We start from the raw sequence: 17,052 nt of genomic DNA, 5'->3' as shown, positions 1-17,052 counted from the left end.
CCAACAAATTATTGCTTAAATAAGGTATGCTAAGATCTTAAACATTTAAAAATTTCTCTTTTATTATTATTATTATATTGTTGTATATGCTTATTTATCAGTTATCATATCTTTCTTCTTTTATTTAATTGTAATTGAGCCAACGGTATTGTATATTAAATTTGAACCAAAATTGCAAAAAGAAAATTTGAATTTAAAATTCCATAAAAATGTTAAACATAATAGCCATGATTTTAATGTTTGATATGAACTTCGTACATCATGCTACCTCTTACTAGTTATTGGAGTAAGGGTCAACTAATTAAGTCAGAAAATTCTCCAAGTAGTTTATAACTCAAAGATCCCAAATAGGAGGTTACATGTGAGTTAATAGTCCGACACATCACCCTTTCCTCAGCTAGTCACCACCTCCCTACAAATTGATTTTTAAACCAGTATTAATGTCATGATCAAATGCTATTCTTTTCTACCTCTCCTATATATACTTTGGATGTAAAAAAATAATTTTTAACCATAGCTAATTGACAATTGTCAACAATATTGGCAAATGGCAAGAAATATTAAATATAGTGGGCGGCGGCAGTTACCGTGCGTTTAAGAATAAGGAAGCTATGATTGCAGGAACAAAGCTACGGATTCGGGTAGCAACCGGCAGGTGGCAATATCTTAACTCAAAACACGGAAATGGCATATATGTAAACCGCCAGATTTTGTAGTGTGTTGAGACAATTCCGGATAAGCTAAGATGATGACCTGACCACCACCACTCTCAACTCTCATCTCCATCTGCCACTTCACATTCAATAATGCATCCCGCCCTTAACCAAGGCCACCATCTTTCACACAAATTATATTGTACGCACGCCTTTCATGGCTAAGCCAATTCCTTATTGTCCACACCATTAATATTAAAGGTTTCAAATTTGATTCTGATCTGAGTGAGCCATTTTTTTTTTATTTGAGTCAAGCTGATGATCAACTATAGATAACTTAAATTTTACTCTATAAATTAAAGAAAAGATTTTTGAATTCTTTTAACTAGTAAATTTAAATGTTTATAATTACTAAACTAACTATCTGACCAATTAGACTGGAGTTACTGCCAAGCATCTTCGATATTGACATTGACTCTTTGTGTTTCAACAGGTTGAGAAAGTATGTATGGACAGATACTACAATGTAAAGGTTATTAACTGATAGCTGATTACATGCAAAATGACTATCAAAAAGTTAATCGAAAAAGGTTCCTTAATAGCTTTTTGAATTTTAGTATTTTGGATCGAAGCAATAAATTGTTACAAAAAATTAATTAATCAAACACTCATGTTAATTATTTAACCAAGTCAAACAAATAATAGTGGTCCAGTAAGTCAAAATTAATTGATAAGCAAACTATTTTACCAAACAGAGTCATTATGATTTATGAATTAGAAGTTCGATCACATGCAGGATATACCCTACGCCATGCAGCACATGGCATTTCCTTTCTTTTTCTTTCACTTATCACCCCTTGCCTTTCTCATTTTCTGCCATTGTTTCTCCCACAGCAGCCTTGAGACTATTATGGTATATATTATGACTTTTGGGACAGATCGGAACCCACCACATTTTAACTGTATTACTACTACTACATATATTATATAAGTAAAAATGATTTTTTTAACTTTACTGACACTTATTTGAAAAAAAAAAAAAAAACACTTGCACACAATACTCCAACATTAATTATGTATTGAATTAATTAATTAATTCTCTCTCATAAGATTAAAATATTTTAATTTTTCTGCCCCCTCCCTTTTAATTAATCATTTTGTATTGTTTTTGCAAGCTCATTTAATTTTGTATTTATTTAACATTACTTCTAATAAGAAATTTCGATCAATTTGTTGCCACATGATTTGACAGTAATATATAACTGTGACAAATCTTGAATGTGTGTATATATATAGAGAGGGTATTGGATCAAATGAGAATAAGTCTTTAGGAGAGAAAGAAGAATCAATCTCAATTTTACATATGAAAAAATCATAATGATCAGATTAATTTTTTTTTTAAACTAGTGACATTTTCGTAATTATCACCAATTTTACTATGTAAACTTGAACACTAAAATATACCATTCTTAGACTTTTTCAGGTTTGCACATTTAGTATTAACATTTTGCATATTTAATATTAAAAGATTGCACTTGCATTTATTCGGGTTTCAATTTTAGAGTTTATGATTGAGTTTTTGGTTTTATTTTGTTTAGTAGTTCACTTTTTGCTGCTTATAAAAGTCTAGCATTTACAATTTAGATTTAAAATTTACCTTTTTCGTTGATTTTATAAAATTGACCAGGTTTACATATTTAGTTGTTAAAGATTGCATATTTAAGTGTTTAAGTTTGCATGGTGAAGTTGATGATAATTACGAAAATGTCACCGCATTTTTTTTTAAATCTGATCAGATCTATCAAATATTTATAGATGTAAAGTTTGAGATCTCATATGATGCTTTTCTCACAGGATGCTTAGTAAATAATTTGAATTATATGGATAAAGTTTATGTATTACAAGTTTACAACGTACTAAAAAATGAATACATAACAATTAGTATTTGATGATTTTTTTTAGCTAGCCCACCATGAAACTAAGTAATCAACTAATCAAGAGTGAAATAAGTAAGTAACGAAACAAAATATTGAATGAAATAATTTAACGTTAAAATAGCTACATGTACCTTTTCAGTCTTGTAATGACTAATGAGTAGCATTAAATAAATGGATGGGGTATGAGCCTATAGGGCTATTACAATCCTTAGAGACAATAGGGATAATGTATGCTTGAGACTTGGGGAAGAAGATGCAAGAAAAATGATTTGATACTCATGTCTAAAATGTGCATATTATTTAATTTATAGGCTTGATGAGTCAAATTTTCTTACTAAAAATCTTAGAAAGTGGAGAATATATCGTAACTATTGTCCCGGCCTGTTGCTTACTGGACAATCTCCTAATGATGCGTAAGGTGCCCTCACACTACCTCTACACACGACAATGTTACCCATTGTACTAGGTCACGTGGTATTGCGTTGCACGCTCACGCAAGACTGTTGCATGAGGTGCACGAACCAGTCGCACGCTACTTTTGTCTCGAGTCTTGTCTTGCCTACTCCATCTATCTCTTATATTTTTCGTCTTTCCTATCTAGCTAGACCCCAGACCATTTCCTTAGTCTTTGTATACTTCTTTGACTATTTAGGTTCCAACTTACACCCTTCATTGGCTCCTTAGATCTAACATATGTTCCTCTTCTATTCTCAAACTCCAATTATTTTTTAGATTCATATTCATCAATTTCTCAATAAGTGTTATTAAAATCTCAATATCACTGATAATGATCTATCACTACATTCTTAAATATACATGAATGAAGTAATTAAACACTTTTTATATCGTAACTAAAACACCCACCTAAATTTATTTTTTATATAAATTATTACTCTAGTATTATCATATGGTTTGAACAAAATCATTATCAATATATGTAATTAATTATCTATATCTATAACAACCTCTAATATTTTGCTCCCCTCTCGAACCATGCTTTTTAAGACTGGTGGGGTAAAGTGGTAAACTCAATTAACATTCTAATTATTACAATGATGACTTCATCTCTCCAAACAACTTGAAGTACAAAATGCCACACGTACTCATACATACATGCATTCGATCTGCATAATGTAATCATTAGTTAATTAAGGGTTCAAAATTAAATCAAAATAATTATGATTGGTAAGAGAAATTAAATCAAAATAATTGTGCAGAGCAGCAATGACGCCAATGCATGCACGTTTGGCAGCAACTCTCATCTGAAGGTGCACAAAAACTGATGCATCTATAATGAAGTAGAAGAGAGAGATTATCAGAAAAAAAATCTAATAAATTCACTGGGTCTTTCTTCAGCCATTTAACGGTCCAGGGAAATTGTCACTTGTAGAAATCAAACCTGAATTCTCCTGAAATTCTTCTCCACAAAGAGAGTTCAGCTCACTTACCACTTAAGCGTTTAAGAGTAATTCTTATGTGTGATTGTCTTAAGTAACATATATAATAATTTTTAATTAAAATAATATTTTTTTATAAATTCATAAAAATATTACACATCTAATGAGACGATTTGACTAAATTTTATACCTAGACTATATTACGGCTCTTTAAAATATATATATATATATATATATATATATATATATATATATATATATATATATATATATATATATATTGATAGAATATTAATAAATATTATAACAAGTATGTTTAAATATGTGCCCACGTGGTTTAGCGTAGTGATTTGTTACCAAACTAGATGTTACGATTGAAAGCGGCAGTATGTGGGTTTGAATCTCACTGAAAAAATGAATGAGCGCGCAGGAAGACTAGAATCACCTAATTAAATATTAAAGAAAAAAAGTACTTCGTATGTTCAAATGAAAAGTTTGAAACTCTTAATTAATTAATTATGAAATTGAATTTTATCAAGATTAATTTTGTGTGAGGTATTTAATTATTAGTTCAAATAAACTTTATAACTTGAAAAATTAAATTAAATATGGAGTACTTATTTTCTTTTCATTTCGAGTCATGTGAATTGAATGACTTCTTATTTCATTTGTTAAATTCATACACCCAATAGGTAATAGAATGAGTGTTAAATGCTTATACGCAAGTAGCATAACCCTACACACACCTAACACATTATTCATGCTTTATTTGTTGATGGCTGATGTTTGTTTTATTTATTTATTTATTTATTTTGGTGACGAAGAACCCCAAAATTACTATTTGAGAGTGTGTTCTGGATAAACTTCAATTCTCTCTTGTGTAATAGCTCACAAACTACCACACATGAAATGTGAAATACACTAGAAAGACCCTGTGCGACATTAATATGTCATACTTTGCAAAAAGTGCCAAATAGACCATCGAATTTATAACTTTCTGCACTAAACTTAAAACATATGCAATTGAACTATTAAACAAGCAAAATATGTATAATTGAGATTTTTCCGGTGTCCCACAATAGTTACCAGCCACATTATTTACATTATATGTACTAAAATTTTCCCTTTCTTCTTATGTGCTAGTTGGTATGAAATAGATAAATGTTTTTAACTTAAAATACACTGGAAGAAATTAGAAAAATGTCTCAATTACACATACTTTGTTTGTTTAATAGTTCAAATACATACGTTTTAAGTTTAGTGGTCTATTTGCATAAAAAGTATAAGTTCAATGATCTATTTGACATTTTTTTAGTTATAATTTAATTTTGAATAATAAATTGATATATAAATATATAAATATATAAATAAATAAATAAATAAATATATATATATATATATATATATATATATATATATATATATATTTTTTTTTTTTCAATGAGACAATATCTTCCCGTGAGACTGTAAGATACAACATTATTGCACACGATTTACTACAGAAATGCACACACTTAATCACTATTCGCACACATTTAATCACCGTTTGCACACATTTAATCACCGTCGTTCGCACACACTTCAACTTAATTATAATCTTAAATCAATCTAGACAATTAAATTATTACATGTACGCACAAGATCTGATCTCACGATCTTACCTAATTAAACAAGTGATCTCATATGATCCTAGCTATATATATATATATATATATATATATATATATATATATATATATATATATATATATAACACTATCTTGATTGATGGTTAACATAGAGAAATTGTGTGAAATATCATTTTTGTTTTCTATCACTTTTACTTTTCTGCAGAAATCATGCCAAGCTATATATGGAGTAAGGACAAAGAAATTATAAAGCAAAAGCAAAAGCATTTTGATGCAAATGGAGGTGTGTGTGTGTATGTTTGTGTATATATATTGCTATACAAATTATAAAATAGTTGCTTTAAAGCCACTCCTAATTACCATCCACATCCTTCAATTCATTACCTAATCCTCACTTTAAGGCATCATTCACTACCCTACAATATTTTTAAATTATTTAAATGAATAATTCATAAATATTTAATTTTTGAATATTTATTTATATACTTTAATCTAGAGTATATCTTATTTTATTTTATCTCAAAAGTTTACTTTTAAATTTAATTTAATTCGACCGTAAATGCATAGCATGGATTTAACATAGAAGATGTGAGGCGATGTTACTAAATTTACATGTTGAAACAAAGTTACCTATTTAACTTAAAAATAAGTCTGGTGTGAGACCGTTTCATGTGAAGTATGTAATATTTTTTAGTTAAAATATAATATTTTTATAAGTAGAAAAAAAATATCACATTTTAGTTTAAAAATATTACATATCTCACATGAGATAGTCTCATGCAAGATTTATTTTTAACTTAGAGTGAAGTTGTGAGACAATATTTGTTTAGTTTTTAACTTGAGGGGCTAAATTAATAATGGTCCAGATAAGACAATTCAAAGATCACATTTATTTGGAGAAATGGAAAGATAGTGATAACATTGCAAAACGTCTAATAATTGAGAGACTAAAAGTTCATTTTTTCCTTATTAATATTTCCCTTTTCTAGCCTTTATTTCATTTTAGTTTATTATTATTGATTATTGATTTTGCTTTTGCTTTATAATTTCTTGAGTCTCTTTATCTATTTACTTTACTGTAATCGAAATTAACTATTATCAGTACGAGTGCTCTAATCGAAACTAACTATATCCCTCCTCCGTGAACGATATTGCTTTCTAAAACCATAATTATTCATTCCTTGCAATATTATTCGATACTATTGTGTATTCTTTAATTATAGAAAATTTGTGCTATTATATTACCCAATGTGAATCTGTACTTTTTAAATCTGCAATTTTTTCTCTTTCCACCTCTGGTTTTAGTTTTCCCTATCGAAAAATTTTGCCTTAATTGGCAGTAATCATTGTCCCTACAAGGTGAAAGATTCTTTGGTTATTGTTCTTTTTCAATGATCATGCTTATTTTTTATAGGCACAAATTTGTGCGAAGATAGTTAAACTTGCTTCTTTCTTCTTTTTTTTTTCTTTGAATACCATAATTCAGTTGAATACTCCAACGCGTTTTCTGATAAAGCTTACTACCTCACACTTTCCTATACGGAGAAGACAAGTTCAAATCACACTTATTGGGCTTGACCTTGTAGGATATATTGATAAATGATAATACACACAAAGCACCATATTAATATCTTAATACATCACGCACAACCCCTACAATACAATTTGGTACTGTCAAGACTAGATTATTATTAGTGTTATACTTTGAAACCAAATAAACTTTTCATCAAGATGAAATGTAATACTTTATTAATATCATACTGTAAACTTACTTTCAAATAGAAATGTTATAAATATAATACTAATTATATGGTCCTGTTAAGTTGGTATTTTAATAATGCAAATATTATTAAAATATGCAAATATAAAACTAAGGCTTCTTGATGGTAAGGACAAAGATTTTACTTCAAAGTTGGAACTTAAAGATGATGATTGAGATGATGATGAGGTGAGTTAAGTATTCAATTTGAAAGTCATGTACAGGTAGCAGATAAGACGTAGTGAAACTACAAGGAAGTTTTGAAGAAAGATTTAAATATTATATGACATACTGTGTATTTTTTTTGTTGAAAAGCACTAAAATGCAAGACACAAGTAGGAGTGAGGCTACAAGTTATTTTCAGAATCAGGAATTTATGTTTGTGTTAGGAATATTTTTGTTTGATGTAAAACATCATGCCATGTAATTAGCATCTATAATGATTTGACTATTTATTTGAAAAATGAAATTTTTGTTATTTTTTTTCTTCTTAATCTTATCTCCACTAATTTGGTTTAACTTAGTAGGCTTAATTGTATTTTAGATTAATTAATAATAGAAAAATTCAATTAATATACTATTCAGTTTGAAATAATTAAAAATTAAAAATAAAACTGATATTAAACAACAAACATATAATTACAGTTATTTAATAAGTAATGGTAAGCAACACTCACTTGAAATTTGAAGTTTGTAATGTTCTTCCACCTTCTTTCTTTATTGTATTTGGTCTTAGAAAAACATAACAAATGCGAGTTCCTGCAATCATAGATTTTGAGGTGATTTTAAGTAACAAAAATAAAAATTATTGTTAACAAACTATAATTTAACATATCCAATATTTATATTTGTAGGAATTTTGGTACCTGCAAGTATTATATTGATGATTTTTCATACCAAATGAAAAAAATACATTTAGTAGAACATATATTAAAACAATTAGGTGTTTACTTTATTAGACAATAACTATATTAACTGCAGCCATAAATCTATATCTATATCTATATCTATATATAATTAATAAAAAAAATTAAGTCAATTAAATATGTGTATACAATAAGAAGAAGAAATCATACCATATATATCTATATAACTACAAATGAATCAATATATAACTATATATGTACCTTAGGCAATTACGAATTATTATAATTATATAATAATTAGAAAAACTGTGACGTATAGAATTAATATTATTGGCACAATATTTGGAGTTAATACCCAAAATGGTCCTCCGACTATTAGCTAATACTCGATTTAGTCCCAAAGTATTTTTAGTACTCAATTTAGTCCTCTAACTTTTAAAATCACACCCAATTAGGTCCTCCGTTATAATTGCCTTCTATTCACCGTTATTTTGAGGGCAAATAAGTCATTTTATTTGCTCCAAACCCGTTTCTTTGCCCATCAAACACTAATTTTCAACGATTTTCAAGGATGTCCGCCACCGATTCCTCCTCCCTGTCATCCGTGTTCGCCAGTATCATCCCCACTCTGCCGGCGCGAGAGCCGGACCACCAATCCCTTCTCCTCCTATTTCCGAATTGAAGTCTTCTTGAAGAGATCTATCCATGGAGCTTTCGTAATCTTGCTTGTAGCAACCTCTTTCCCTTTGTCACCATTTTTGGTATTAATTTTAGACAGAGAAGGAAGGGAACCCAGATGCTTGCGATGTATGACCATCTGCCATCTTAATTAATTAAAGGAGATCTCCGAACCTATTCCCCCGGCTGAAGTTGTAACAGAGGAAAAACTGAACCTGGCTGGACGTGGAGGTCGTGGTGGGCGAGGACGTGGCTGTGGTCATGGTGGTGGTGCAGGGTTTGACAAGGAACAGCCTCGCAAAGTCTTTGATCGCAGGAGCGGAACTGGTCGCGACTCTGAATTAAAACGGGAAGGATCTGGACGAGGAAATTGGGGGACTGAAACAGATAAGCTTGCTGTCATGACAGAAGAAGTTAATGAAGTTGAGAAAACTCAAATTGTGGAGAAGCCTTCAAGAGAAGAGGAAGAAACAGAATTAATTAAAGGGATTGGTGGATAGATCTCTTCAAGAAGACTTCTTTTGGGTATTAACTCCAATATTTGGTAATATTATTATAATTATATAATAATTAGTAAATCAATTTAATATTAGAAGAGAAAAAATATTATAATTAATGAAATTATTATGATAATTGCCACAATATTTGGTAATTATAATTAATATAATTAACTTCATTGAGAAATATACTATTTCTTCAGTGACAATATTTTTAGCAATTTCATTAAATTATAACTAATAAAATATGAAATACAATTAAGGAAATGAAATTATAAAATTAACAAAATATGTGTTCATAAATATTTATAAAAAATTTTAAATACATACATATACACTATATTAATCATACAAAATTTAAATGCTAATTTTTTAATTTCTAAATGCAAATTTTTAATTATATATCTATCAATATAAATTATAGTTAATGAAATTATATTATAGAATTTTTCTATATACAGATTAATAAATATTATGTGTATATATAATGTATTATACAATCATATAAGAAAATGCGTCTGGTTATAGTTTAAACTTACTCATACAAAATTTAAAATTTACATTATTTTATTAATTTCTAAGTATAATAATTTTAGTTATTATTCATATTTTTACAATTATAATATATATAATTACAATTAGGAATAAATCAACTTAATTATGCGAATTTTTGTATAGAATTAGAGATTATATTAACCATACAAAATTTAAATTTAAATTTTGTATGTTATGAAAATAGATACTTGACCAAATATATAAAAGTCAAACTATATTATTATATTGTATATTTTAACATTTTTTTTATTTTTTCTATTCTTTAAATTTAAATTCATATTAACCAAAAATTTTCCGTGCAACACACGGGTAAAACACTAGTTGCTTTCTAAAACCCTAATTATTCATTCCTTGCAATATTATTCGATACTATTGTGTATTCTTTAATTATAGAAAATTTGTGCTATTATATTACCCAATGTGAATCTGTACTTTTTAAATCTGCAATGAGTCATTTCCACTTTTGGTCCTACTGTTATTGGGGCATTGCCAATTTTAGTCCACTTCATTAATTTTTGCCACAATGTGGCCAATCTTATTTGGTCCTTGCCACTTTTAGTCCACCGTTAAAATTTTCGTCAAATGGTCGTCCAAAACATGAGTATTTTTGGTCNCGTCCAAAACATGAGTATTTTTGGTCTTTTCATGCTTTGGTCATCTCCTTGACCCTTTGCAGTGGTTTTCCTTACACATTTTCATCTAATGAAGAGGTTCGACGCAAGCCATGTGAGCCACATTACAAAGCCATGGCTTTTGCCGGACCTCTTCATTGGATGAAAATGTGTAAGGAAAACCACTGCAAAGGATAAAGGAGATGATCAAAGCATGAAAATGCCAAAATACTCCTATTTTGCACGGTTATTTGACAAAAATTTTAATAGTGGACTAAAAGTGACAAAGACTAAATAAAACTGGCCGCAATGTGGCAAAAATTAATGAAGTGGACTAAAATTGGTAATTCCCCAATAACAATAGGACCAAAAATGGAAATGACTCATCTGCAATTTTTTCTCCTTCCACCTCTGGTTTTGGTTTTCCCTATCGAAAAATTTTGCATGCGACTAAATGGTTTCACTCAGGAATGCCAAATTCCCAAACTGGAGAGATTTATCATCACTAGAAGGTTACAAACCTCCTATTACCATCCACAAATGTGATTGTTGTGTTAACTGCTCCGAGGTGTTGATCATACTCTTGAGTAATCGGCCTAGTGTTAATATTCCACTGTACTATTCTCTTACTCTTGTGTAATTGCTCATACCCGCCGCCGTCAAAGTACATTCTGACACAAAATTTACTCCTCTTTGTTTATGGGAATGCAGGAAAGACATATATGCTTCTGTAATAAGGGTTCGTTTGGAAAGCGTAGGAAAATAACTTTTGGAAAATGTTTTCTGGAAAATGAGTCATTTTTCAGAAAGTATTTTCATTTCCCATATTTGATTGTATTCTGGAAACTATCTTGGTGTGTTTGGTTCATTTTTTGGAAGATTATTTTGTGATGTGAAGAATATTTTATATTCATCATCAATTTATTGTCAAAATTAACGATTTTATTGACACTTGATACTAAATTTCATTCCTTGAATTATTGTAAAATTTTTAAAAATGCCTTAACATTAATAAGAGAGAATTTGATGAGCTCGCTCTAGATGGTTATAATTTTAATTTTCTATAGTCCCACTGCACGCGCTTTGCGTGTATTGTAATATGTTGTTGCGCTGTATTGTCCTATATATTGATTGAAGTGGATAACCAATATATCATGCTATAATACACTGTATTGTGGTCAGCATTATTAGCAACATGAATATATACAAGCTAGCATTAGTATGCTATAACATGGATTATCGTAATATGTTGATATGTGATATGATATTTAATTTTGTGTATGTATATTTGTAACATTTTGTGGGTTGTTGTATGTAGACTTGAACTCTATTTTTATATTTATGTTGGACTATAATGCTCTTTATTGTCACAAAAGAATATAATGAATGGTGATTACTATTTTGATTGTTCAGAATTTTAAAGGGGTAAGTAATTAATTTGTTTTNAAAATTTTCGTCAAATGGTCGTCCAAAACATGAGTATTTTTGGTCTTTTCATGCTTTGGTCATCTCCTTGACCCTTTGCAGTGGTTTTCCTTACACATTTTCATCTAATGAAGAGGTTCGACGCAAGCCATGTGAGCCACATTACAAAGCCATGGCTTTTGCCGGACCTCTTCATTGGATGAAAATGTGTAAGGAAAACCACTGCAAAGGATAAAGGAGATGATCAAAGCATGAAAATGCCAAAATACTCCTATTTTGCACGGTTATTTGACAAAAATTTTAATAGTGGACTAAAAGTGACAAAGACTAAATAAAACTGGCCGCAATGTGGCAAAAATTAATGAAGTGGACTAAAATTGGTAATTCCCCAATAACAATAGGACCAAAAATGGAAATGACTCATCTGCAATTTTTTCTCCTTCCACCTCTGGTTTTGGTTTTCCCTATCGAAAAATTTTGCATGCGACTAAATGGTTTCACTCAGGAATGCCAAATTCCCAAACTGGAGAGATTTATCATCACTAGAAGGTTACAAACCTCCTATTACCATCCACAAATGTGATTGTTGTGTTAACTGCTCCGAGGTGTTGATCATACTCTTGAGTAATCGGCCTAGTGTTAATATTCCACTGTACTATTCTCTTACTCTTGTGTAATTGCTCATACCCGCCGCCGTCAAAGTACATTCTGACACAAAATTTACTCCTCTTTGTTTATGGGAATGCAGGAAAGACATATATGCTTCTGTAATAAGGGTTCGTTTGGAAAGCGTAGGAAAATAACTTTTGGAAAATGTTTTCTGGAAAATGAGTCATTTTTCAGAAAGTATTTTCATTTCCCATATTTGATTGTATTCTGGAAACTATCTTGGTGTGTTTGGTTCATTTTTTGGAAGATTATTTTGTGATGTGAAGAATATTTTATATTCATCATCAATTTATTGTCAAAATTAACGATTTTATTGACACTTGATACTAAATTTCATTCCTTGAATTATTGTAAAATTTTTAAAAATGCCTTAACATTAATAAGAGAGAATTTGATGAGCTCGCTCTAGATGGTTATAATTTTAATTTTCTATAGTCCCACTGCACGCGCTTTGCGTGTATTGTAATATGTTGTTGCGCTGTATTGTCCTATATATTGATTGAAGTGGATAACCAATATATCATGCTATAATACACTGTATTGTGGTCAGCATTATTAGCAACATGAATATATACAAGCTAGCATTAGTATGCTATAACATGGATTATCGTAATATGTTGATATGTGATATGATATTTAATTTTGTGTATGTATATTTGTAACATTTTGTGGGTTGTTGTATGTAGACTTGAACTCTATTTTTATATTTATGTTGGACTATAATGCTCTTTATTGTCACAAAAGAATATAATGAATGGTGATTACTATTTTGATTGTTCAGAATTTTAAAGGGGTAAGTAATTAATTTGTTTTTTATTTACAACACTAATTGCTTATTAAATCGCTATTGCACATCAATGATTTCCTCCGTGGTAATTGATGTAAGGCACTCATTTAGTTTCGTTGTTGGCTTATCTCTATTTATTAACTTTAAATATTTATTGTGCTAATAGGGAATAAAAATATCAGCTTTAATAACATCATGCTTAGCTTGTATATGATTTAAAGATTATAGCTTGCATTCAAGAGATAATTTTCTTTAATTAAAAAAATATGTCTATCATGTACATGGATAATTCTTCTCATTGATTTAATTCTACTTTTCTAGTGGTTTAAATTTTGAATGTGCTATGACACATTTGAACATGTTATAAGAATCAATTAAGAGTTAACCATTTTTTTAGGCGAATTTACATACTAATTACTGCCTCAACATTATATTAATCTTGCTAGATATTAAGAAGGTTATGCAACTTTTTTAAAGGTGTAAACTCTAGAAAATTTAAGGAAGAAAAGAAAAACTACAAAGAATCAAAATAATAAGAATGGTTAATCTATAATTCAATAAATTTCTAATTAACATGAGTGATAATGTGTAAGCATAAATAATTCTATATGATTCTAACACTAAAACAAACTAAAGCTATATATAATACTACTACATATCTATAATTCTAAATAATTAATTTACTTTCGTGATGATCATATCAATGAAACTCAATACTTGTTTCGACGAAAGATATGTTGGAACCAGTAGGTCGACTTCTTAGGATATCTCGTTATCTTGGGTGTGTTGAAATCAATATACACAATTCCAAATTTCGAAGTGTATCCCAATCTCCATTCAAAGTTGTCCAACAATGACCATGCAAAGTACCCAAACAAGTTGGCTCTATCATCCACTGCCCTCTTCACTTCACCCAAATAACTCTTGTAGTAAGAAATCCTTTTTGTGTCGTTAAATGATTCAGCTAAAGTGAGTTTGTCATCATAATCCATCCCTACAATAAACCCAAAAATTTTAATGCTAACTCCAAAACCATCATTAAATATGAATCTTACCATTTTCAGATAGAAACATACGGGGATTGCCGTATTGCTCTTTTACATAGGTTACTGCCTTGTACAATCCCCATGGCACCATGTACAACCAGTCTGAATTTGCCTATGAACATTAACCACAAAAGAATTTAGATAAAAGAAAACCACGAAAAAAGCAAATTAAAGAATTGCAAAATATTGCAACTAACTCACCCTTGGGCCAATTGGCACTCCATTGCGAGCATATGCAAAAATGAATGAAACCCAAAGAATCAAATATTATTCAGCAAACTAGGAATCAATAGACAGAATAGTAGAGATGAAAGGAGCTAATTTAATTATCTTACAAGCAAATACAGCATTCCAATCATTCTGATAGTTGATGATACTTGATGTGTTTGGGGAAGGGTCATACACGTAATAAGTAGTATACTGATTTATACCAACATATATAATCTATCAAATTAAATGATCCTTTCACCATCTTAACCTCGTCATGTGTGAACTTAGGAAGCCTATCTCCAACGATTTTCTGCATAGTTTTTGGATATTCTCCGTACACTGTACTATTGGATGTAAAAACCTATTTGGATAATACACAAAAGTTAAAATTATTGAAAACACTAAATACATATATACATCTTCAGTATTGAAATTATTAATTACCATCCTATATGAAAGTCCCTGGCTCTTTGAGCTGCATGTTCATCTGCCATTGTCAGAGGCTCATACCATACAAAATCCAAGAGAATGCCAAAGCTTCCATTCTGTTTTGCCTGAAATATAAACTCTCAAGGCTTAAGAAACTACTCGATCTCATTATCCCGAGCTAAGACGAAAGAAAAACACAACAAAACCTCGGATCAGCCGGCTTGTCTCACCTGATACTTAGTATGGTATCTTTGAGCAGCTGCGGCATGCATGGCAGATCGAGAATGAGATTGTGTGCAACGGTGTAAGGCTCAGTGCAGTTTGAGCACCTCCCCGGGGCGAAAAATCCAGTGTTGTACCCCAAAGCTGCTACCACCCGGGGTTCATTGAATGAAAACCAGTTCTTCACTCGATCTCCAAATGTTTTGAAGCAGAATTATATTCTGCATAATCAGCAAAATCCTCCGATCCCTGCATGCCAAATTAAACTCCAATGCATAAGATAAAGGCTCTGTTAGGTAACAGCTAATTTACCAAGCACTACCTTTTTACAATCAGCTAATGTTCTGAATTAGTTATACCCTCTAACCCATTCAGCTATCAGCCATTTACCAAATGGTGCCAAAAACAACCTACATGTAACATTAAAGCCTCAAAAACATCATATATGCATGCTACAACTGTATGTGAAGTACTTACACGACTTGGAGGCCCAACCATCCTCCATACCTATCTTGAAGTGCTTGAGGAAGATCATAATGGTTAAGACATGCATATGGAGTAATGCCTGCAGAGCAGAACAGTCAAATTAAAGAAGCACAGTACAAAATCAACGCACAGATTGATCAACTCAACTATTCAGTAATATAATGTTTTTCCTTGAGAAATTACCAACCTTTTTTCAGCATGTAATTGATCATACTGTTATAGTAATCAACTCCTTTCCAATTTACCTTGCCAGTTCCATCTATAATCAAATATTAATGAATGAGTGGTTGGTTATGTATGCAAATTAAATTACATACACAAATACATATATAAATTATATTTATTGGTTTAAAAAAAAAACATACTTGGGAATATCCTGGTCCATGAGATTGAGAAACGGTAGGCATCAAAGTTCAGCTTCACCAGCAGATCAATATCTTTCTGTGTCCATACAATAATAATATTATTATTATTATAAAAGCTTAAGAAAGAAAACATAAAAAAATTTGGCAGTTTAAAAATAAAAACTTATTGTCTGTAATACACCATCTTATTATGTTATGAAACAAGGAAATCAAAAATAAAACACATTGCAATCTAATCTGTCATAAGTACTTTGTAATGATGGTACTGGTCCACAGCCACATCTCCCGTGGCATTATTAGGCTCAAGTCCTGTACAAATTAAAATCAAATCACATGCTTTAGTTTCATTGAAACAATTACTACAATCAGAAAGCAATAAATTGTATTACTAAAAACATATGAGAGAACAAATTAAAGAATATATTTATTATTACCAGGAGTTTTAATGAAGGTGTCCCAAATACTTATGAATGTGAGTGGCACCTTCGACTTGGTAAGCTAGCTAGCCGAGGTGGCCGTGCCGAAAACGAACCCCGCTGGAAACCTCTTTCTGCTCAGCTCACTGCTGTTGTTGCATTCAACTAAACTACTTACAGCAACAATGCTGCGCTTCTGGCCATCCCTATCAAATCTTTGAAAAGAAAAAAAAAAAAAAGAATATAATTGTAGCTACAGTTGAACGTGCAGTGGAGGGAATGAAGTATTATCAAAATTGGATAATGGGACACCTGAAGCACATTATTCTTGTTGTAGTAAGATTTTTCAACTAGTAAGTCGAAGAATCAAGAATGGAAGCATTCACGATATAAAATCAGTGAATAAACTCAATGAA

The 17,052-nt window shown here is 30.3% G+C and overlaps 1 pseudogene; it reads right to left on the bottom strand.

Annotated features, from left to right (window-relative positions):
- Positions 1-14,172: 14,172 nt before the first annotated feature.
- LOC115996160 lies at positions 14,173-16,840 on the bottom strand (annotated as a pseudogene).
- Between the last annotated feature and the right edge of the window lie 212 nt (positions 16,841-17,052).

This window comes from Ipomoea triloba, chromosome 11 (genome assembly GCF_003576645.1).
Source record: "Ipomoea triloba cultivar NCNSP0323 chromosome 11, ASM357664v1".
NCBI classification, from domain to species: domain Eukaryota; kingdom Viridiplantae; phylum Streptophyta; class Magnoliopsida; order Solanales; family Convolvulaceae; genus Ipomoea; species Ipomoea triloba.
Note: the sequence above shows the minus strand (reverse complement) of the source record. Positions and strands in the feature narration are given on the sequence as shown.